General features: G+C 36.7%; 1 protein-coding gene and 1 pseudogene across 7 annotated transcripts in view; one reads left to right on the forward strand and one right to left on the reverse strand.

Annotated features, from left to right (window-relative positions):
• The window catches only part of B3galt1 (beta-1,3-galactosyltransferase 1), a 501,059-nt gene that overhangs the window by 254,232 nt on the left and 221,276 nt on the right, over positions 1–25,551 (reverse strand). The window lies entirely within an intron of this gene.
• On the forward strand, positions 4,662–5,267 carry LOC142856745 (protein mago nashi homolog pseudogene; annotated as a pseudogene).

The following is a 25,551-nucleotide window of genomic DNA, read 5'->3' on the forward strand; positions in this document are numbered from 1 at the left end:
CTGATGAAAGGCAATGGATAAGAAAGTTTCTCTTATATCAGAGACCATGCGCTTGAATGCAATTTGAACTCACTAACTGCAAGGGTAGGGGTCAATAATGGCATTGGCCTTACAGATTTAACTGTTCCAAGGATACAGAAAGACTCCGAATTCCTATCTTCATCTCAAACTGAATACTAGTAACTCATATTCAACTGCTTTTTTATCTGCACTTCGTGTTAATGTTCCTTCCCCTTCCAACATGTTCCTCCCTTAGACATCCCCTAGCAGGACATTTATAGCTCAGGCCAGAATCTTGTCACTAATTTTTCTATTAGTAATTCATCTGTGTTGCTGAAAAACTATAGCTGACCCATTGTTAGACCTCTCCGCAACAAATTTATCTGATCACCCCTTGCTGTGCCCTTTATTATCCAGTAAGAAGGCTATCTTCTCTCCTTTGGCTACCTGACGCAGACTTCATCCTGGACGATGCATGCTTTCTTCTCTCCTTACTCCCAATAAAGCACAATGAGCCAGAAAGAACATGGGCTTAATAGAGGAAGTCCTCTCTCTATATATCTTGAAAAGTTTCTTAAAGAGAGAAAAGGTAGACAAGGAACTAAGATTTTCTGACCACCCACCATTTCCTCTCCTTACCTCACTTATGTTCAGCTATACTACCTCCTTGGCAGCATGCTCCCCAAATAGTGCTTTATGATAGTAACTCCTTATTGCATACGGTGGTCACAACAGATCTCTAGCCAATCTGTCTCAAATATCCTCCTTCTTACATATATACCCCATCCACATGCCCGTTCACCACCACGCTTTGTAATATTTAACTCGTTCTCATTTTAAGCTTAGTGTTTATTTCCTCCTGCAAGAATGTAGACTCTAAGGGGAAAAGATTTTTTGTTTGTTTGTTTTTCTCACTGACACATCTAGAGCTAACCATACTGTCTGACAATTAGGGAGTTTAATATGATTTATGAAAAATATAAATGAATGAATGAATGAATGAAATTTTGTCAATCTCATTATGGCATGAGAAATGAGCCAAACATTTTGATTTTTTTTATTTATTGAAAATCGATGTTTTTCTCATAGAATATGCTCTGATTAGAGTTTCTCCTCCCTATATTTTTCGCAGTTCCAGTCCATACTGCCTTTATCTCTGTGGCCATAAATTCATTGAGAATCTGTTGAAAACTTAGATGTGTACTTTCCTGTCACTTCAGAGCAGGATGAAGACTCTTTTGTAGATGAAAATACAATACAAAAAACAAGTTTAAAGTAAACAAATTAGCCAGCAGAGCCTGAGAAAAATGGTGAAAAGTGATGTAGTAAAAGATAGGGTTAATTTAAGAAAAAATGAAACTGGAAAAACTGTACAATAATTTGGAATGGACCCAACTTCAATTGCTAGACTTCCTATTACCCAGGGCGTAATAACATTAATAGTAATGAAATAAGAATAATTAAAATTCTTTATGTGTTTTTGTAAAAATCCTGCCAACATTTTTATTGTAGTTATAATAAAATTGTAAAGCTTGTTATAGTAACATTTAAAAAATGTAATTTTACTGAAGCCTAACAGTAATCCAAAGTAGTATTACTGTCAGTATAAGAAGGCAGATTGATTAATAAAAATAAAATTACAAAAGGAGATCTGGTTACATCAAAGAATATGTTAAAATTAGAATATTAACTTTTTCTGGGCAAAGTGCTGCTAAATTAACAAATATTACTAGAATAAATGGAAGATTATTACCAAACTAAATGTTTTTTTAGACAGAGACTGCACTTTTGTTTCCCAGCCACCCAGACCCTAATAATCACACAGAAACTATATTAATTACAACACTGGCCAATGGCTCAGGCATATTCCTAGCTAGCTCTTACATATTAAATTAACCCATTTCTATTATTCTATGTATCACCATGAGGCTGTAGCTTAATGAAGCTCTAGCTAACTAGCAATGTCCTGTCATCTTTCTCCTTTGGTGGCAACATGGCATCTCCTTGTCTCCAGCTGCTCTTTCTCTGTACCTCTGTTTGGATTTCCAGCCTGGCTTTACTCTGGTAAGCCACTGGCTGAAACAGCTTTATTCATAAGCGAAATCATAAAACAGAAGTAGGATGCACATTTATTAAGTCTTGTGATATGTGAGGCTTTTCTAGGCATAGCATTGAAAAACATATCTATTCAAGATAATACAAGCAGCCTTAAGCCCTCAATTACTCAAAGCTTCTATTTGTCAAAAACATAAAAACAAAAGAGAAAATAGAAAAAGGATCTAAAGTACCTACTAAATGGTTATATATAGAAATATATATATAAAGAGAAATATTAATATATTCCTAATATTACAAATCAATAAAATCATGAATGGCACAATAGATAAAATTAAGAAAATGCCATATAATTGTTATAGAAATAAACTCAAATGCTGACAACAATGGAAAGTTTCTGCTATCTCACTAATTAAATAAAATCAGTGTTAAATACTGAGATGCAGTTGAAGTACAAAAGTAATAAAGTAAGAAACATTTCTTACTTTACTATGACAGTAAGAAATACTTGTTGTCATATACTATTGTGGTATTCACTTTTAATTCAAATTTCCAAGAAACTGATTTAGCATTATGTACAAAATGTCTGTAAAGTGCAACAAGTTGAGCAAGTTTTTATTTTATAGACACATTTTATCAATTATGTAAACACAGGTGCCAACTATGACATCAGGACATCTATTTTTCCCCCGCTTCAAATAATAAAATATTTAATTTGTTTAGGAAATATAGATGAGGACAACATGATTTTCATCAGTAATTATGGATGCCTGAGATCACAAGCGATTTAGATAATTTTCTATTTGTGTGCCTATGTTTTGACCAGAAGCCGTGGTTAGACATTGCATTCTGATGGCTGTTTTTGAATCACAATGTGCTTCATTAATGTATTAAAAATTTGGCAGCCAAGAAGTCTCAAGCAGATTTTAGTAAGTACAATGACGTCAGCAGGATCAGTGAATAAGATTCTTATCGCTTCCTGTGTGTACCTGGGTTTCTAATAGTGCACAGTGCCCCTAACTTTAATCTAAAGAACCTCTGTGATAGAACATGACAGCAATTTCTCTGGACTCTAAAAGTCTGAATTCTGTTTCCACCTAAGAAAGCAAAGTGATGCATCAAAACTGTTTCCTCAGTTATCCCCACACAATTTGTAGGTATTTATTTTTTCTATTTATATAATGAAATCCTCAAACTGAGACACTGAAAATAAAATAATCGTAAATAGCTGAACATTGGTTAAAAAAAACCCAGAAATTTTGATAACGTACAACAAATAATTTGTGAAGAAATTCAAACTCAGTATTCACTCAGAGGCGACTTTATATCCTGTTATTTATGAAGTAAAGAAAACTGGACAGGACCAAACGAAGTGAAGTACAACACTCTGAGAGAAGGCTCAGAATGCTTGAAGCACCTTGCTGGGTTCCAACTTCCTGCCTTGCTGTCCTAGGAGTAAAAAAAACAAAAAGAGCCAATATATGGTAGGCTCAAGAATTTTGGTCTGAGGGCTAAAGTGACTGCTTTGTTGTTACTCCTCTTGCAAGGGGCTCACATTTGCTTCCTAGCACCTGTACCACACAGTTCACACCTGCCTGTTACTCCAGCTTCTAGCCAACCAATAACCACTTCTGACCTCCATAGAAACACCTTTACACACACACACACACACACACACACACACACACGCAAACACAGCATTAAAAAATAAAGGAAAAACGAGAAACAGTTCATGTCTGGAACTACACACACATATTTCTTTTGTGCACCACTTATTCCTAAAATGAGAACAATAGTAATTTTTTTACATGTTTTATAACACTAAATAAGATAATAGGTAATATCTGAAAAGAAAATACCAGTTTTTAATAGGCACCGATAAATAATGGTTTGATAAACTATCAAATAAGGTTGTTAAATAAATAAAAGAATTTATGGGTGGACTAGGGCTGAGGGGGTAGGGACAGAAAGATCAGGTGGACGGGGAGAAGAGATGGATCGAGGGAGGTAATGAAAGGAGAGTTGGTTAGATTAAGGGGCATTTGAGGGGTGTTATAGAAACCTGTTGCAGTGGAAACTTCCTTAAAATATTTGTAGGTGGTTCTAATGAAGTCTCCAAATAACAAGGAAAACAAAGTCGTATTTTGACCTCTCTTGTCACTAAACAAAGTTTCCAGTTTGGAGACTGGGCTATATCCAGTTGTTGGCTAGAGAGGTCCATTGGAAACAATCTAAGCTATTACTAAGATATTAGGTTGTTCTTGACAAACTCACAGCAAGGCCCCATTGCTGAAAACAACTCCTCCATAACTCACTGAACATGGAAAGTCTGAGCTGGTGCCTACATAGAGCCTTCACCACTATGTCCTAGTGTCTTTGGTATGGGAAGATATTCTGCAGGGTACCAAAAGAGAAACGTAAACACTAACTCAGACACAAAGTTGTTCTTCAGCAATGCTGTCCTGACTGCAAGATGCTAGCTCAATAGTGGTACAAAGCTTGTGGGAGTAACCAACCAATGTCTGGTTGGACTTAAGGCCCACTCCAGGAGATGCAACCCATACCCAGCACTGCTTGGGTGATCAAGAACCGGATACTAGATAGTAGTGTGATCTGTTCCTAAAGTTCGGTTTTGATTTCCCTTGTGAACTATGGAGAGTGACTTTTACTTGTGTTACTACGTGGGTCACAAAGGCAAGTACGGTCATGAGTTCCTGGAGTTTGAATTCCGACCTGATGGAAAACTGCGATATGCCAACAACAGCAATTACAAGAATGATGTCATGATCAGAAAGGAGGCTTATGTACATAAAAGTGTGATGGAGGAATTGAAGAAATTCATTGATGACAGTGAGATCACCAAGGAAGACAATGCTCTGTGGCCCCCTCCTGACCGAGTAGGCTGGCAGGAGCTTGAAATTGTCATTGGCAGTGAACACATTTCTTTTACAACATCAAAAATTGGTTCCCTTATTGATGTCAATCAGTCTAAGGATCCAGAAGGCTTACGAGTATTTTATTATCTTGTCCAGGACCTGAAGTGTTTAGTCTTCAGCCTTATTGGATTACATTTCAAGATTAAACCAATCTAGATTGGATATTGTGGACATGAGGGGGTGGCAAATTTTAGTTACCATAATTAGGAATTTTTTCTGTATATTGGGGCAATTTTTATAAATAATAAATAATGGTCTTTAATAAATGTGATAACATCTAAAAAAAAAGAACTGGATATTAGATAGCCCAGAGAGCTAGGGTAAAATCAAATATTACTGGAAATAAACAATCCAACAAAAACCCCACAAAGTAGTAACAAAATTATTCCTAATGATATTCTGCTATATTCATAGATCAGGGCTTTATTCAGCCATCATCAGGGATGTTCCTGCTGTAGCAGATGAGAATAAATACAGAGACCGATAGCCGGACATTACACATATAGAGACAGACCTGGGAATACTCAGCCCTAAATGTGATGTTTCCATCAAATCCCCAAATCTCTGACTTCAGAACTCAGACCCAGTGGAAGGATAAGAAGAGAGATTATAAGAGCCAGAGGAGACAAAAGACACTAGGAGAACAAGGTCCATCAGATCAACTGAAAAAAGCTTATATGAACTTAGAAAGACAGAAGCAGCAAGCACAGAGCTTTTAGAGGTCTGCACTAGGTCTCTATGTATATATTGTGGCTTTAAGTTTAATATTGTTTAGTATTTTTATGGGACTCCTAAGTGTGAACAAGTTGGATGCTGATTATTGAGCTTTCTATTGGGGTCCTATTCCTTCTGTTCTTTTGGTCCATCTTAGATGTGATTGTTTTCTTTTTCTCTTAATTATATTTTATTATTTTATGTTGTGTTTTTAGGTTTTAAAAACCTGTTCTCTTCTAATGGGAGATAGAAAAGAAGAGGAACTGTATAGGAAGGGAGGTAGGAAAGAAATCAAGGACTATAGGGAGAGGAAACTGTAATCAGGATATATTGTATGAGACAAGAAACTATTTTTCAATAAAGCAGGAGGTACCCTGAAAAGATTGAAAATTAAAATGTGTTGAATATTTCCTAGACACAAGAAGGTTCCAGTTCTTACAGTAAGCCATTTTAGAAAATAATAGCCTCTTTTATAGAAACATAACTGGTGTAGCAGTACACAATAAGATAATGAAGATCAATTAAGTGACAAATAATAGAACAATTGGAGTTTGGAGACAGCAGTAGTAATTAAGGCATTTTAGAGAGGAAGGATGAAAATAAGTCCTGGAGGATGCAAATACCCATTCAATTTATTTTAAAGAAGGTAGGAGGCAAAGGGAGATGGCACAGTGCTTGCAAAGCAATCATGAGCACTAAAATCCAAGAACCCAGGTTAAAACGCTGACCGTGGTTCATAATTTTACCTCTGGGGAGAGGGACACAGGGAGATAGATCCCAGTGGTTTGCTAGCCGGGCAGCCTGAATGAATTGATGAGCTTCAGCTATCAGAGCCTTTCTCAAAAAAGAAGATGGATAACATCTGAAATGTGACACCTCAATTTTGCCTTGACTTCACATGCACACAAATTCTCTCTCTCTCTCTCTCTCTCTCTCTCTCTCTCTCACACACACACACACACACACACACACACACACACACACAGAGAGAGAAAGAGAGAGAGAGAGAGAGGAGAGAGAGAGAGAGAGAGAGAGAGAGAGAGAGAGAGAGAGAGAGAGAGAGAGAGAGAGGTACTTCTCTAAACATACATTTCAAAAAAAGAAGATAAGGGTACAAGATGCCTAACTATAATTTAGGCAATGCAAAACCAAGCTTTTCACCAAAAGGTAGTGCAGTGTATTCTTTTCTATGGGTCCTTTTAGGAAGACAAACCCATTTGTGACACTGCTTTATTGCTATCACCCTTTTAAATTTTAATTTTATTTATGTAATTATATGCTGTGTTAAATTCCAAACATACAAGTAGAATAATATACAAAGAGCCCTGTGCTCCTTACTCATCTTGAAAACACTAATACCCTAGTGTGATTACTATGTAATGTCTTGATTAATATGTTACTGCTATTACCCAGTTCTTTATTTTGATCAAGTTTGATGGTATAGTTGAGGACATCTGTGAATACATGACATTTGTTTTGTTTTGTTTTGTGCTGAATGCCCCCTAAAGACCTTCTGTGTTTTGCTCTTCACTGCCTACTGGAATAAGAAAGGATTAAAGGATTTTACTCAAAACAAAGTGTCTCCTAGAAATTGGAAAATGCTTGCAAAGTAATCTTTAAAAAGTTAAACATAATAAAAACACAGAAGAAAAGTACATAGCCTCATTGTTGTTTAGTAGTGAGTATGTCTAGATCTGAACACAAGCCATTCCAAGAAAAAGAACACTGGCCAGGAACATACATCCTGCTGGCATAGATATGATCTTTCTCAAGCATGCCCACTGCTGCAGGAATTCCTACAGCCAGTAGCCTTTAAGTTACTGTGGCCTCTTATACTATTTATGCTGATGTAAAGCACGTGTCTTGCCTCTTTTCCCAGCTGCGGGATTCAGTTGCTGTTCTCTGTTCCAGCAGAGGATTGTGATTTGTGAGTCTACGCCAAAGTATATAACCCTCTTTAATTCTCAATTCTGAGCTAGTGTGGGATTTCTTTTAAGCGTCCTTCTTCAGACCACTGTAAAATTGTGTTCTGCAAAACAGCCATTCACTGTGTGCATTCTTTGGCACTCGTTACAACTTCTTAGCTTGTATAACAATGTATTTGCAATATCACCCTGTGTTTTTCATCATTATATACTCTTCTATAACATTTATATAAAAATCTGAATTTGATATTAAAATGTACTTACTATACAATAAACGAATATTTAAAGTTTTATGGAATTTTTAGTATATACATGGTTGTAAATGTCTTGGAGATCTCTTTTGGGGCACATATATTTATTTCTAGTAGGTAGACTTGGTCAACAGTTTTTCTAAGTGTACACACAAAGGCTAGCCATCATGCTGGGTATGCAACTATTATATTTGTATTTAATTAGAAAATCTCTGAACACTAGTGGAAGCTAAGATAATGAGCATCTTCCCTCAAGGGCATCTGGAGAGCCTTCTTGGTGAAGTGCCTGTCCAAATTACTTGTTCAGTTAATAAAGTGAATTCTTTGACAGTTTTGAATATGGCCTTGAACTCTGCTTCAGTTTGCATAGAACCGGGATTGTGTTAAGACATTTTCAATTAGCTTAATTTCATATTTAAAAAAATGCATACTTGGCTATTTTATCTCCATTTCTTAATATACCTCTCTTAAAATCCTTTCTATGCCCATAGTGAACCATGGATTCTGAGCCAGAACCTAAACAATGTCTTAGGAAATATATATATATATATATAGTAAATAGAGAAATCGCAAAGCCAAACAGTTTATCTAAATGAACTCCTAAATGTAGAGATAAAATCATTGTCTTCCATCTGCATTCTGTTCTACTTTATATGTAGAAGCGATTGAAGGCTTTCAGCATGGTTTTAGAGTAAGTGCATCATTTTCTAGTTCCTCTAGGTGTAATGCAAATGCACTGCCAATGCCACGGGGGCACCAACCCCAAAGCCTGCTGCATGCTTATTACTAGAGCGAAACGAGCAGTTTGCCACATCTGGAAAAGCAAGGTGGGCAACAATACTCTTTTCAGCAGCATCATTTGATTTTTTTTTTTCTTCACTTGAGGGTAAGTTTGGGGAGAATGAAATCCCCATGCTGGAGAAAAGACAAAAAGTCCGGCCAGATTCCATGATAATAAAACTGGTCAACTGACGCTAAGACATTACCAGCTGGTGTTTTAATCACTAACGAGCGAGTCAGTTTCTATAATCTGGGAGACTGACCAACCATCATGGGCTTGCTATGCCTTTCGTTGTAAAGTGGCTCATCAGAGAGCAATCCCTCTAGCTCAGTGCCGTCACTCTGCAGGCTGCTGATAACCTGTGGCAGAAAAAGAGCATTATGCCATCAGGGAGACACACACGTATAGAGGAAAGTGCCTGTTTACCCAGACAGACACGAGCAAGACACAAACAGAATGCAGTCCTAGTAAAGGCTTCCTGAACACTCTAATAGTCAGGCCCATGCAAATTTCAATACATAAATATGAAGAGTAGCTAACTTATGGAAATATTTGGAATGAGGTACTGTAAAGAATTTGCAAGCCACATTGCCATACTTTTTTTTTAAGTCTCTGTGTTCCTGAAATTAATGTTCTGGATGACTGGAGAGTGTGCTGGGTGTGCGACACAGTTCACTGCCATGATTTGCTAGTCATGATTTTTACTCCATATTATTGCATGAAAATCACAGGAGGTTTGCATGGCTAGAATCAGAAAATGACGCATTCATAAGAACTATACGAGATCTAGTTGTGTACAGATAATTTTTTTTTGAAGACATGGTTTAAAGAAATAGAACAGAGACAAGAGAAAAGTTTAGTCTATTTCAGTTGTGCCAAAGGTGGGGGTTCTTTCCAGTGAATAATGGAGAGGGAGTTCTCTGTGGGGAGAGGAGTAGGAAGGAAGGGAAGAGCAGAGGGTAAAGAGAGGTATAATTTAATAGATATTTGAAAAAGCTATGTGGAAGCATAGTATTTTATAAGCATATACTTCCCCAAGACCAACAGAACTTAATGAGAACGAGTTTAACTGGACACACTCATGAACTCACAGTGATTGGGACTGTTGGCACAATGCCTGCACAAGACCAAGCCAATCAACACTCCAGCCAAAAGGTAGAAAGGGAGCAGAGAAGTTACTGCAGTTGACTGTTTCTGATGGAGGATAATTCAGTTATGCTTAAGGGTCATACAGACTCCAGTGGACAGTCAGTTCCATGACCAGAATCATATAGGCACCACAATTTGGGCTCAGTGGAATATTCAAGAAATAAGATGACACAAAATTGGGGCAGTAGGGAGATGGTTGTGGATCTGGGAAGTGTTGGGGGAGGAATTAAGGGGTGTGACAAAGCTCAAAACATATATTACTTTATGATATTAGGGAATTCATAAAAGCATTTTAAAAAGAAAGACAAAATCCTAGAAGGAATATAAGAAAATTATTACAAATTATTGATCAAATTAATAGCCAATTAATTATATTTTGCCAAATAAATAGTCAATTGAAGAGCTAGTGACTATTTGTAACTTAGATCCACAATTATAAGACATAATATCTGTTAACAGAGTATGTGCCCCTCTGATGCACATAAAACAGAATATTAAGATTAATCACTTACACTGTACTCTTTTTTGAGCACATTTTGAACTAGGATAGGCTCTCAAATTAACTGCAATGTTAATGCCCAGTCAATGCTGATGAGGGCTAACAATGAAAACCTGTAGCATCTATGCGGTTGGAATGTCATATTTTTGAAAAATATTTTATCATAAGTAATACTTTTCAATAAATAGAATCTAATATTTCTCTCCTTGAGCTGTGGGTAGGGTGAATAGAAGAGGCTACTACACCTTATAGTAGAGACTTGAGTTCATTATCATTCCCCACATCATAGTTGCCATCAGATGTATAATAGAGAGTATAGGAAACGTCTATCAATGTCTTCATAGATCTATTCTCTAACTTGAAAGAAACTTCCCTTCCTAGTCATCATGGCATCAGCATGAGCAGCAAGTTCCCATGACCTCCATTCTTGCTTCATTAGGGATAATAGGTAGACCCTCTAAATGTAGATATTGGATGTAAACACTTAATATCTCATGATTCACATTGAGAATAAATTTAATGTGTTTAAATGAAGCTGAAGGAACTGATGAGCAATAAAAATTATAGAACAAAATAATCTATCAAGAAATAAGTCAACATAGTTAGTTATAGTCTGCATGTCTAAAGAGTGGTTAGTAGGAAGGATAGATGATCCTTCCCCTAATTTTGAAGTTAGATACAGTTTCTTGCAGGGTCTTTAACTCATTATTCACAGCTCCAAGATTGGAAAATCACATAATAAAAGGGAGGAGTATAGAATAGCTTCATTTCTAAGACTAAGTAAACAAAGGATAATAATACAGATAAATGCCCAGTTATAGAAAGGAAGTCAACAGAGGGGATATAGCTTCTCCACCATTGCCAACTTGATTTTCCCATGTCCTATGATCAACGTATTTGGCATATTCAGCAATAGGGTCTAACCATCAAATTCTGGTATACTAAATCAAGAGCAATGGCAACAGCCTATAAAATAGGTTTCTAATCCTGTTTCCTTTAGAAATGTATTGGATTTAAGTAGAAACACAGCCATGTTTTTAAAAATGCCTTTGCATGGGTCTATTTTTAGTTGGTCATAGTATTAATCTGACCATCAGGAATGCAATAAAGTGTTGAGGAACTTCAGTATTTTTATTCAGTACTGTGTTTTATAAAGATAACATAAAATGATTAGTATTTGAAATCATTAATCTAATTAGTCAATTCAAACAAACAAACAAAACAACCACCCCCCCACACACACACAAAAAAAAAAACAAAAACAAAACTGGCCTCTACTTTCCACGCAGGAATTGGCTGTTCTAACCTTCTGTTTTTATGAAGGTTAGGAAGCAGACGAACAAAAAATAAGATGATATTATTCTCAGGAGTGAAAGGAAGAGATGAAGGAAGCACAAACCTGATGTATTAAAAAATACTATGTAACTCAGTTAAAATACTTGTTTCTACTGCACTGCTGCTCTGGCCAACTAAAGAAGTATGCATAATCCTTTCTTTCCTTCCTTCTTCCCTCCCTTCCTCCCTCCCTCCCTCTCTCTATCCGTTCTTGTTTTGTTTTTGAGACAGTGTCCCACCATGCAGCTCTGATTATCCTGAAACTCACTCTACAGATAATACTGGTGTTGTACTTGTAGAGATTCCCTTACCTCTGGCTCCCCAGAGCTAGGATCAAAGGCTTATGCAAATATACATGCTCCTTTTCACATTTTTGAAATATGAAAAAAATGTTCTTAGCCCAGGAGCAAGCAAGCCTTACTGAATAGTGGGTCCACCAAAAAACATTTTGGAAAGATTAACTTGTCCATATCTCTAAGATAAAGGAATTGTGGGAACAAAGGAGGGTGTCAGAAATAAGAGGAGGCAACTGCAGCACCTGGGAAGCTGAGACAGAGGGATGCTATGAGTTTGAGGCCAACCTATGCTACATAGCAATTTCTTGGCCAGCCTGTAGTACAGAATAACCATGTCTAAAACAAAACCAAACAACAAAACAAACAAAACAAAACAAAGAAACAACAAAAACAAAACCCACAAGCCCTACATATTCAACAATGGGTTCTGATGCCCCCTCTGGGCTGAGAAGCATTTCCTTTCTCTTACTGCTCTGGTTAGAAAAACCTGAACAAGAACATAATAACTGTTAGGAGTGATATTTTCTCTTTATCAAATTTCACTTAAAAAAGAAGGATTGTAAAGGTGTTCAGAAGGCAACTTAGAAGTGATGTGGTTAAACAAAACAAGTGTAGGACATATAGCATTAGCAGAGAAGGGCGAAGCAAATTGAGTCTCTGAACACCTATTAGTAGGCTGAGTAAGTCAATGAGCAATTGAGCAACATAGAAGCAGATCTGAGCCCCGCCACTGCCATTCTATCTGCAGGCAAACTCTGTCAAAGATTCTTCAGTGCTTTGGCCTATTACTGCAGGCTCCTCGCCATCTGTTCTCTTTGTAAGGTCCTCTTTTGTGGCTGAAAGGAAATGCCTCCCACCATATTATTAGGTTTTCTATTATACATAACTATCTCTAAATTGGATGTCAGAATTTTGCAAAGAGAAAGGAGAATATTTGCCCTCCAAATGTCCCCACCAAACTCAGTACTTGCTGACATCCCATACGGGGCACAGCTGACTTTCAACATCTGAGTTTCCCCTGGAATAGGTTTAGATAAGAGCCACGATGATGTCAGAGCCCACAAGCACACTTGCATTCGCACCCAGGCTATTCTTGTTTCTCCACATCCATTAAGACAACTGCAAGGATCTTTAAGAGAAGCGCCATTGCAGTACCTGATTTCAGTTGCCCTGTTCTGTGGAGAAAATGCATATATCAGAGGCTGATAATATCTGTACTTAATTTCCAAAGGTGGATCATTTTTCTGCTGGAAAGCCTCAAGGAATGGGGCTACATATAGGCTCAGTAGTAAAGTACCCCATTTGAATACCTAGAGTTCAGGGAAACAGCATCACTGCACAGGGTGCGTGTGCACCAGAACTGGGAACACAGAACCTGAAGATTCCCGGCACCTGCTCACTGGCCAGTCTAGCTGAATCAGGAAGTTCCAAGTCTAGTGAGAGACCCTGACTCGAAGTGTATGCCAAAGAGCAAGAGAAGAAAATACCACATGCATGTGTACATGTCTGTGCAAACACGGGAATATATGTGTGTGTATGTATATGTACACATAGAGAAAAATTACCAAGAAATTTAGATAGAATGTAATGATTCAAATAGGAAAAATCTTAACCTAATGTATTTTTTATTTTTTAGTCATGGTTCTTGGAGCAATTGAAGATTCAGTTTCTTACTGGACATGTGGTGCTAATGCCTGTGATGAGGAGCTGAGTGATATACAACCTTAAGACAGCCTGCTAGCACCACTGCATTTTGGGTTATTCTTGCAGAGTGTTAGAAGTTTTAACTCACAGTTTTGACAGCTGTGACTTTGAAATAAATTTTCTATTTCATTGAAATGTCTCGATTTGTTCTACTAACAGAGGATGTAGGAAAGGTGACAGCTGAGTTGCCCCTTATAGGACTTGATGTGTGACTTTTTTTAGGCATAGAAATAGTCATATAGCAGTGATACACATTTGTTTATATCATAATAAACACTAATAATGGAAAAAAATACTCATGCATCTTGCTCATCATTTATGGTGGATAGTAATATACATCGGAATAGAATCACCCAGAGAAGATCAGTTTTCATTGCTTCATTTATTCAGAGTTCTAATACAATAATTTTTTTCAAGGACGATTTGACTAGTTAAGTGTATAATAGGGTTCAAGGGACAGGGTTTCTGTGTGTTCACCAGGAAACATCTTACTTGACTTCTCTTAATATTTTTCAGCAAATTACTATGGGGAAGCTCAGTTAATTTCACTAATTAAGAATGTCCTTAAATGAAGTAACCTTAGCATGCTACTTGATATCTCTTCCAAAACATTACGTGGCCTGTGGGAAATTAACTTGAATGTTTGTAATCCCTGAAGTCACATTTCGTACCAAAAAAAAAAAAAAGAAGAAAACCAACATGTTAGAGACAAATTGGAAACATGATTGAGCCTTAAGAAGGGATATGAATCAGGAAGAGAAGCATATATATAATAAAAGTAAACATGTAGCATGATTTAAATGATCAATCAGTGCATATGTATTGATTAACTGGAATTCCATGAAAGCATATTATTGTGTGTTTGTGTGTGTGTGTGTGTGTGTGTGCATGCCATGTGTCCACATCTATCTACATGTGTTTAGAGGCTAGGGATTAACTAGTTAACCACAGATGTGAATTCACAGAAGCTGTCTACCTTGTGTTCTGAGAAAGAGTCTCTCACTGGGATCTGAAATTCCCATATTAAGTGAGGGCAAGAGGCCAATGATCCTCAGGGTTCTACCTGTCTCCTCTCCTCGTGGTTGGGATTAGAAGAACAAACCAGTATGCTGTCTGTTTTTTGTGTTAGCTTTATGACTTGAATTCAGGCCTGCCTTCCTTGGGTACTTTACAGAATGAACTATCTTTCCAACCTGAAAGCCTCTTCACTTTTTAAAAATAATTTTATTTGTTTAAATTAATTATATCATTTTCCTCTTCCCTATCTTCCCTACAAACTCCCACATACCATTTCTTGTTCTCTTTCAAATTTATAACCTCTAAAAATTAACTGTTACTTTATAACCTATTTTTAATTAATTGTTACACACACACACACACACACCCCTAAATAGGTACAACCTGTTCAGTCCGAATAATGCTTTCAGGGCTATTAGGTACTGAATAACTTATTGTTGTGCTTTAAGGAAGACTCTTTATCCTACCCTAATCATTCCTTAATTGCCTGAAAGTCTTTGTGTAGGTTGTGGTCTCCTGGGCTTTCTCCTGTGAACACTGTCATTTCTATTGATGCATCCCTTTCTCAGCTTATGTTTATAGAATCATGTTAATGAGACATTATAGCTACAGCTTCTGTCATTTCTAGGAGGTAGAATCTCACAACAAACTTCCTGTCCTTCTGGCTTTTACATTCTTTCTGCCCCTTCTTCTGCAAGATCATTTATCCTTAGGCGCAGTAGTAATTGTGTAGATATACCAGTTGGGACTAGGAAAAACAACTCTGCATTTTGATTGACTGCTATTTTCTGTAATGGTTTTCAGCTGTTGCAAAGAAAAGTTTCTTTGATGATGAGTGAGGATTACACTTCTTTATGGTTACAGGACCGATATTTAGGATGTAGTTAAGGATTATACTGGTTTAATAAAATGGCATTTGTAAGTTTTCCTCCAAGTTTCATGACTTCACTAGCTCTGGGTAGTAGAGTGTGTTTCCAGCACCAGGTATGGAGGCTTTGTTGTGGGGTAGGTCTTAATTCCAATGATAAAGCCCTTGGTTAACACCAAAGTTTGTGTAGTACTACTGCACTATTTAGGGTTATTGTGCCATGTTGGCTTTTGTTGTGCATAGGTGGCATTGTTGTGTAGGAATGTTGGTTGTGTTCCTCTGAAAGTTTTTATGGCACCTTTTGGTCATGAAAAGTAGTTCTTGGGGAGAAATAAAAGGAAGTATGATGTGAGATTCACTTCTGTATGCTGTGAACATCATTGGTGAATAAAGAAACTGCCTTGGCCTGTTGATAGGGCAGGACTCAGGTAGGCAGGGAAAGCTAAACTGAATGCTGAGAAGAGGATGGAGTCAGGAGACGCCATATAGCCCTGCCAGAGGCAGATGGAACTTTACCCAGTAAGCCACGTGGCAATACACAGAATTCTAGAAATGGGTTAAATTGGGATGTAAGTCTTAGCCAATAAGAAGTTAGAGCTAATGAGCCAAGCAGTGTTTTAAATAATATAGTTCTGTGTGATTATTTCAGATCTGAGCTGCCAGGTGACTGGAAAATGAACAAGTGGCCTCCTTACAACAGAAATATGTAATTAAGGAGCAGGAGAGAGATAAATACTGAAAGTGGATAAACATACAAACAGAGTAAGGATATCTGAAAATGCATTAAGAAATCAAGTTATTAACTATCTACCTAAAATAACTGTAATACAGGTAGGGTGGTATACAAATAGACATAGAGAGCTTAAATAAAAAATTTCCATCTGTGCTGACAATGCTCTTTTCAAAAGACATCCAAAAAAAATTCTTAACATTAAGCATGAGAAGCCATGCTTTGAATTGTTGGTCAGGACTGTCCAAGAGACTCCTAAAATAATTCAAGCAGTTATTATTATCCTTAGATGCATCCCAGATAAGGAAGCAAGTTCCTATTGCTGAAGACACCATGTGCTTCAGATTCAGGGCACAGAGGCATATTGTTCTATCACTATAAACATATGCTCACTGCCAATATAAAAATAAGGGTGTTTAGTTTTAACTGATCTATATGCCATTATTAGTCTGTTCTCATCTTTTTTTCTACAAATAGACTGGTTTAAGCACAAAAAGACAATCTTTAAAATAATTATTAACATTAGAGATCAAGCTTGGTGCTTTTAATCTAATAGTTTCCCCTTCATACAAGTTATTATATGTTCCAAAATTTTCTTAAATATTTTGGTTCTGTGGATAGGGTACAGAACATGACAGAAATATAACACAACCTAAGGCACATAAAGTGGTTTCACTGTTACTTATTAAGGTTATTAAGTTACACCATGAAGTTATTTTCACAAGTTGTTTATACAACCAATTGGTCACAAGTTTTAAATGAAATGCTCAGTGTCCGGGGACCAGCAAATGGCGCGAGAGATAAGCCTGATGTTGCTGAGAATGAGAGGAGGGAGATATCAACAGCAAGATGCATTTATTTTCTCTCACGCTCCTCCCTAAGCTGTGTGATTGGTGTAAAGAAGGACACATCTTGCAAGGTGGCAGAGCATCCAGAGGTCTGACTGGAGTGATGGTGGCATCTTCTTTACCCTTTACTCATAATGTTTAGTGCATGGGCAATCTTAGAGCTACCTTAGAGCAAGTCGCATTGCTGCAAAGGCGATCATGCAACCTTAGGGAAGGGAAATCCAGCCAGGACAGATGATCAAGTGCAAGTAGGCTCTGTTCCTCAATGGCGATGCTGTCTCCAACCACTCCCACTGCTGATAGCTAGGAGAAGACTGTCTGACTAAAGCCATTGATTGGATCTCAAACTTTTTATTACTGTCCCTGCCATGAACTTTATTTAAAAAAAATCACTCAAAGAACCAGGAAAAAAAAGATGATATTCTAATAAGCCTACTAAACCCTCCTTTCCCAAAATTCTCCTTAGCTTGTGCCTTTTCAATTTATAATTGAGATCAGCAATTATCTAGTTAAGTCAATCAGAGCAGTCTAATTAAAGTTTCATAATGTACTGTTTTAATTGTAGAGGCTCATTTCTCCGTATACAATATTTATGCGATCAAGAAATTGTTTACAAGTTAAATTTTAGATATATTAATTCTTAAAATTAAGAGGGAAAAAAGACGTTTCTTCCAACACCTACAATGAATGGTTTGGGGAACAACAATTTTACAGAACCGCATTCAAAGTTACCTGAAGTCAAAACGCTAGGCACTAACAGAACATACTAAATGAGATGTTTGATAATCATAACCTAACTTAATAACATAATCTTTTGTGTGATGTACAGATTTTTATTTACAGAGCGTATTAAAGATACAGGATTATCTAGAGATAATAATACATGGTGGGAAAAACATAGAAAGCCAAGAGATAGCTCTAATTTTGAATACATGTTTAAAATGTAAATTTTTTATAAATATTTAGATATTATACTGTCTTTAATATAATATTTAATTTTTATTAAAATATATTTGCTATTTAAGGTTTAAAATTTAAGGAGAAGCTTTACAGCTTCCATTTAGAATACCAGTTGTATCTATAGGGATGTTTATAAGTTCATTAAGTTGTATTGAATTTGACTCTGGTTAGTTCGGGTGTACAATGTTTTTAATCATTTGCAAATGATTTTTTTAAATAAGGCAGTATAAATTTTTTATCTACTAGATGTAAAATTTATAACTGGATCAAAAATTCTGGATGTAAGAATGATCGTAATACCGTGTTTCACTGGCTCACCCTCTGGAGACAGGTATTTTCCAGCGTATGAGATGACTGAGTAAGCCCTACGGATCACCTATCTTTAAGCCTAAGTAGGAGGCTGTTTGGAGCCAGCCCTGTTAGTTTGCAAGGATGCATTTCAGGAAAGCCATTTCACAATATCCGCCACGATCTGCTCATAGACTAGACAGAGATGTGCAAGCTATGTCATAATCTGGTTCAAAAGATGCAAAGCTGATTGAACCACTTTATACAGAGTGTGAGATTAGTGGATCAGCTCCACCTTGGCAAGGAGACCCTGCTGGCATGCCCAGTAGTACTGTACTCAGCCATGTACTGATAAACATTATTGTGAGTGACTTTTATGAAAATGAAGAAGACCTTTCTGTCATGTTTTATGACTCATGGAGTTATGCAAAAAATCCACGATGGTTATAAAGTCACTTGATAGGTTGGAATGATGGGCAGAAATCAACAGTAGGTATCTGTGGTCAGTGAAAGTCTATATCCATGAAGAAATTCCACTACGATAAGAGGCTAGACAGCCCAGAGATATAAGACAGGACTAGATAAGAAAGAAAGAAAGAAAGAAAGGAAGGAAGGAAGGAAGGAAGGAAGGAAGGAAGGAAGGAAGGAAGGAAGGAAGGAAGGAAAGTCAATGAAATGATTCCTGATGATACTCTTCTACACTCATAGATGGTTGCCTAGTCCAATTGCCCTCCAACAGACTTCACCCAGAAACTGATAGAAACAGATGCAGTGACCCACAGCCTGTGGAAGAGCTGGAGCAAGGATTATGGGAGCCCGAGTGCCAAGGACACCACCAGAAAACACAAAGCCAACTGACCTGGGCTCATGGGGCTCCCAGAGACTGAACTGCCAACCAGAGAACCTGCAGAGGACTGACCTGGGGCCCACTGCATATGTGTTAGAGTTGTATGGCTTTTTGTGGGACTCCTGGCAGAGGGAGTGGAGTATGGGTAGGGGCGTGGGATGGTGTGTGTGTGTGGGGGGGGGGCTGTCTCTGACTCTGTTGCCTGCTCTTGTGACTTTCCTCCTTCTGGGTTGACTCTATCAGACTTAATAAGAGAATTGTGTAGCCTTGCTGCAACTTGATATGTCATGGCTGAATGATATACATGGAGGGCCAGCCCTTTCCTGAAGATAAGGGAGCAAGGCATGGTAAAATTTGAGCCCATGGTGCCAAATTATGAGAAAATTTTGTTTGGCACTGGGTGAAAGCAGCAGACTAGGTAAAGGAAGGTTGTAGTTTGTGGCTTAATGGATCTATGTCCTTTTCCGAATGAGTTATACAACTCCTCCATAATCCACTGAGTCCACTGGGTGACCTTCAAGTTCCCCAAATAATCAGAACTTCTTTCAACACTCATTTAATTTGATCAAAGTGCTTGTATTTTTCTTCTTGTAAGCTGCAGCCACAACACTAATAAGTAAGAATTGGACTGTGGTTCAGTAGGTTTCAATTTATTCTGATCATTTGGGATTAATAATTTTAATCAGAGTTTCCTTTGAATTTTAAATTTTGGATTGGATGAATGGATTCCTGACTAGTTTTTTTGAAAGTGTTATTCAAATGTTAAAATGACCTTCTAGATTTCTCTCCTTATGAACTATTACTAAATTATAAAACTAAAGCTTTATGGCATTTACCTTGAAATGTATATATACTTTGTCATCTTTTTGGGACTGACAGAAAGTAAATTATATCAGCAAGAAGTAATTCTGGAAACAAATGTAATGATTCTGGAATCATACTAAAGTTTGAATTCCAGTCTCCACACCTAGGAAGTTGTATTGCATTCCATTTTATTTTATATATTGCTGTTTTGCTATATTTCATATAGTGAATTATACATCCAATAGGAAAAGAATACTGGAGCATGGAGTTCAGATTATGCACAGGGGATTATGTTTCAAACAAACCTTCCTGGGTTGTCTACTTTTTATATTCCCATAGTCCCCACTACCATAAGCCAATAAGTATGTTCTGTACTCTTCAGATAGATTACTCTAATATGTTATTTTGTACCTGATTCCCTGTTATAATAAACTTCAGAACCTATACATTATGTGAACAATTAAATACAATAGACTATTTTTAAACATGAAGACAATACCAATTACAATTCTCAAGATAAACATGCATAATTATAGTAATTATATTTTAACAATAACTCACTGGTACTTACTATTATAAACTCATAAACTATTATTCAGTACCCTATAAAACTCAGAATCTAATTGAAAGTGCTAGTTTAGCACAATTCCCACAAGACATCCTTCTTTAATATTCTGGAATGAATGAGGTTTTTGTTGAGCTATTAATTGATACTGACAAGCAATAAGCAGTGGAATGAAATTGCAATTATGAGTGGCAATTAATCACGTTGCCTGTCATCTCTAGTGTCAAACAAAATTTGATAATCTTTTAAGGAATTTAAAAAAGTTTACACATTTTCAATTTTCAATTCACTTAGTAGAAATAGAAAGTAGTCTCCTGGCACAATCAAGTAATACTCAGGTATTTCTGTAAATAGGTGTTGCGTTTTCTTAGTTAAAAACGCTTTTAATTTTATGCTGAAATTAGATCTGGGATGACTGTCTCTGTGCACATGAGAAAAATTTCCCCATCGTATTTCACACCTGCTTTCCCTGAGCGGGTATCAGTCTGACTCATAGATCACCTACCTACACGGCAGGTGAGGCACAGGAGGAAGACAACCTGGGGACAGGGGCTGGGGATTATATGAAAGGAAACATTTGAGATGCTTCAGTTCACCCATGTCTCTTTGAACGGGAGTGAGGAAACAGCAGGATTTAATTTAGCTTCTCTTAATATTTCTAATTAACAGAGCAACTGGCGTTTTTCTTTTCCTGTTAACTTGAGTACCAGCGTCCTTGCCTGAGCCGCAGGGTCCTCTCAAAAGTCATTATGAGGTGCTTTTGACAACTACAAAGTGACCTTAGAACAAAAATAAGAAAATGCATTTGTCAAAAACCAAGCCTGCTTAACCCAATTTAACACCAGTTCTCAACCTGGAGGAATAAACAGTGTAAAGTAAAGACAGTGAACAGTGACCTTACTGGGCAGGTTTGCACTAGATATGCAAACCGATTTATATGCTTTGCCTGAATATTCATGAGTTTCAGGTAGGGGAAAGATGGCTGAGAAGACAGTCATTCCATTCTGTATGATTGTAGATAGGTTGCATCAATGTTAACAAACTCAACAGGGCATATACAATAAACAATAAAAGGAACAGCATCTGTTTCCTCTACTTTTCAAATCTGAAAAAGAGAAATCTGAATGATTCTTCTTATACAGCTGAAAATGTCAATCAAATTAAAGATCAAGGGCTTATGTTGGGTAATTAAAGACTAGAATAGTCATAGCAAAATTACTTATTTAGAATTTTTTAATGTGAAGTATTTGCATCTTTTATAACTTACTGTAGTTATAAATAATATACGTGGAATGACTTTCATTTTAATTCTTATTTTTACCTTTACTTCTATCTGTAATAACTATGCTTCTACTTTTGATTGACTTCTCAAAACTGAAGAAGGTACCTGGTCACGATTTCCATTCCATTATGCTTTAAAACTGCCTTAAAACAAAGGATACTTTTCCCTTGTCATTGACGATTTTATAACAATGGAATTAAGGAATATTTACGTTGTTTCCTTCATAAGTTTCTGGATTTTCCTTTCTCTATTTTTCTCCCTATTTTATACTATCATATAATTTCACTTAATCACTAAAGGCATGTGGGTTAATTGCTATCACTTCTCTGGAATTGTGTACTTTGGTCAAACCATGCTGGCAATAAATAATTAATATGTATTTTTTTTTTTATTTTTGGTTTTTTGAGACAAGATTTCTCTGTAGTTTTAAAGCCTGTCCTGGACTAGCTCTTGTAGACCAGGCTTGTCTCAAATTCACAGAGATTAGCCTGCCTCTGCCTCCCAAGTGCTGGGATTAAAGGTGTGCACCACCACTGCCAGGCAATATGTAATTTTTTATTTAAATTCAGGGCAAGAACAGAAACTACTTTTGGCATACAAAAGAGTTTAACAATAGCCCGGAATGAAGAAAAACATTTATGGAGTATAAAGGTTTATTTATCTGTGGATAAACTAACAGAAAGAGTAGCAATTTGCAGCCTCTGTGTGCTCTGGAAACTGAAACTGAATCCAGCAGCCAAGAAGCCCATGCATGCTTTTAGTCCACATTTATACTACAGGAGACCATGCCCAAAGTGGGCTGATATCTTAAAGTTTATTTACTGAAGGAGTTCCCTCAACAAACTACAATTATTTTGGTTGATTCAAACAATTAGTTGCTCTTGATATTTGAAGTTTCCAAGTTAAAAAACAATCTTGTATAGGTTGAAGTTTAGTTCATGTCTTTATACACAATTCAGTCTTCTGAGAAGTGGAACATGCTTCCAGAGTGAGCTCTGCAGAATGGCTCTGAGGGGCTCTGGGTGAGTTCCAGGAGAAATTTCTCTTCTCTATATTTAAATGCCAGCCCTGCCTTCTCACATTGTCTTTGAATTAGAAGCACAGAATACACATGGCCTTCCCAGTGCTCTCCCAAGACCCAGGAAACTGTCATTGTGATATTTAACAGAAAGAAGATGTCCTTTCTAGACAGTTTGTGTCCTGTCTTGTGTCAGGTCACATGACTGGAGAGACTCATACCTGATACATAATAACCTACACAGAAAGGCCTATTAAAGTGAATGCAGAGACACTTGTGGAAGGCAGAAGCAAGTCAAGTTGATACAAGGAACTTTGCGCTTGCTACTGATGTCTTCTTAGGTTGTTCAATCTCCATGCAGAAGGTCCTCTTAGTCCCATGGTAGATTTCTTTCAGGTCAGGTGTGATGTATGGGAGAAATGCATAGAAGATACAATGTTTTCATCCACTGGAATGAGAATTATGCAACTTTACAGTTTTAAAAATAGTTTTCAAAGGAACTTACTGTGAGATATGTAATTACATATGAAAAGTGACAAAATTTAGGCTGAGGAAACTAAAGTTTTTCAACAACTGGGCCAAGATTATTATATTGTTATTATTATTATTATTATTATTATTATTGAGACAGGGTTTCTCTGTATAACAGCCCTGGATATCTTGGAACTAGCTCTTGTAGACCAGGTTGATCTCAAACTTACAGAGATCTGACTGCCTCTGCCTCCCAAGTGCTGGGATTAAAGGCTTATGCCATCACCACCCAGCCCAAGAATCTTTTTAACTATAGGTTGTTCTTAAGATTCTGATGAGATAATGCATACTGAGCATCTCCAGGAAATTCACATCAATATTTAATCAGATATAACATATAGATATAACATACTTCTTTGTGTTCAAAAGAAAATTACAATCTTTATTTATGATTTGAATACTAGTATACAAATATTTGTACTCATTTCTCTGACTTCTAAGAAGCATAGTTCTAAAATAATGATGAACATTTCCAAAATACCTCTTTTCTTAATATATCTTCTATTGCATTGAAATTAAAACCCTTTTATTTTATCCTCTACAATATCTTTGAAACAAAGAACATATAAACATACATGTCTGAAAAACTTGTCACAGATTTACTGAAACATTCTAATACCATGAAGAACTTTGTCCATGGACATCTTAACCTTTATGCAATAGAACAATTAAAAAGACACAATTGAACAAAACTCATATGAGAAGAAACAGACATGTATGTATTTTAAAAATCAGATTAATAATCAATACTCTTGAGAATCAGAAAGCATCATGGCTACCTTAGCTCACTGAGAATTTTCATCAAATATCTAAGAAAAAATATTTTCAACATTTGCATTTCTGGATAAGATATCAGAGACAACAGTGCCTAGTTCATTTTGAGGGTCAGTATTATTGTAGTATGAAAAGTAGATAAATGAGTATAAGCAAAATTCTACAGACCACTTTTTTTTCGTGCTAGCCAATGAATAGTAATGAAATCATTCGGATTTATCCTAGAAATGTAAGCCTATTTCAATCCCCAAAATCAATTCGTGTAATGCAGGAAGCTGACAGACTAAAAAAGACAAACAAACAAAACACCACCAACCACACACTTCTAAAATACACAAAGGGAAAAAAGTCAATAAAAACAACAATAGCACATAAGATTCAGTACCTACCAGTAAAAACAAACTAGCAAGTAGCCAAAAAACAAACAAAACTCCTAATGAAGTAGGTGTGGGAGCTTGAATGTAATTGGCCCACATAAACTTATGATAAATGGCACTATCAGGAAGTGTGACTTTGTTGGAGACGTGTGCCACAGTGGGGACAGGCTTTGAGGTCTTATATATGCTGAAGCCACACCCAGTGCCTCAGATCCTCCCTGTTTCCTGAGGGAATAAGATACAGCTCCTTCTCTACTCTTAGTTCCTTCTTCAGCAACATGTCTACTGCATGCCGCCATGTGCTGCCATGATGATAATGGAACAAACCTCTGAAACTATAAGTCACCCAATTAAATGTTTTCCTTTATAAGAATTGCCATGACCATGTTATTCCTTTGCAGCAACAGGAATCCTTAATTAAGACAGTAGGGTATAACTATAAAAACCTTACCTTTGCTCTGCATGGTGAGAGATTGATTCAATGTTTTCCCATCTAATCAGGAATGAGGCATAGATCTACCTTTCGACCTTCTAACACTGTCCTGTTCATATAGGAAACTGAACTCTAATGTCCACCCAAAACTTGCACAAGGATGTTAATAACAGAATCACTCACAATGATCAGAACTTGAAAGTAACCAAGAAGCTTTCAGTAACTGAAAATATAGGTAGCAAAATATTTTTCAAAGCTAAAGTACAATATGACCCAAGCCAGGAAAAGATTGATAAGAAATTTAAATGCATATGACTAAGACAAATCAGTCTGAAAAAAATTTCGATTCTATGATGCTTTATGACTCTCTTTAAAGGGCCGGAGGTTTTTAAGCAGTTGGTTTGGATCTGTTGATACCAAGAGGTGTAACTCAGAAAAATTTCAGGGTAGCAACATTATTCTCATGATACTTTACTGGTGGATTCTATCATTTTATAATTGTCCACACACTGATACAATGGGACCCCCCAACAGAATTCAAGTGCAAACTACAGACTATAGGAG

Source organism: Microtus pennsylvanicus, chromosome 9, assembly GCF_037038515.1.
Source record: "Microtus pennsylvanicus isolate mMicPen1 chromosome 9, mMicPen1.hap1, whole genome shotgun sequence".
Classification (NCBI taxonomy): Eukaryota; Metazoa; Chordata; class Mammalia; order Rodentia; family Cricetidae; genus Microtus; species Microtus pennsylvanicus.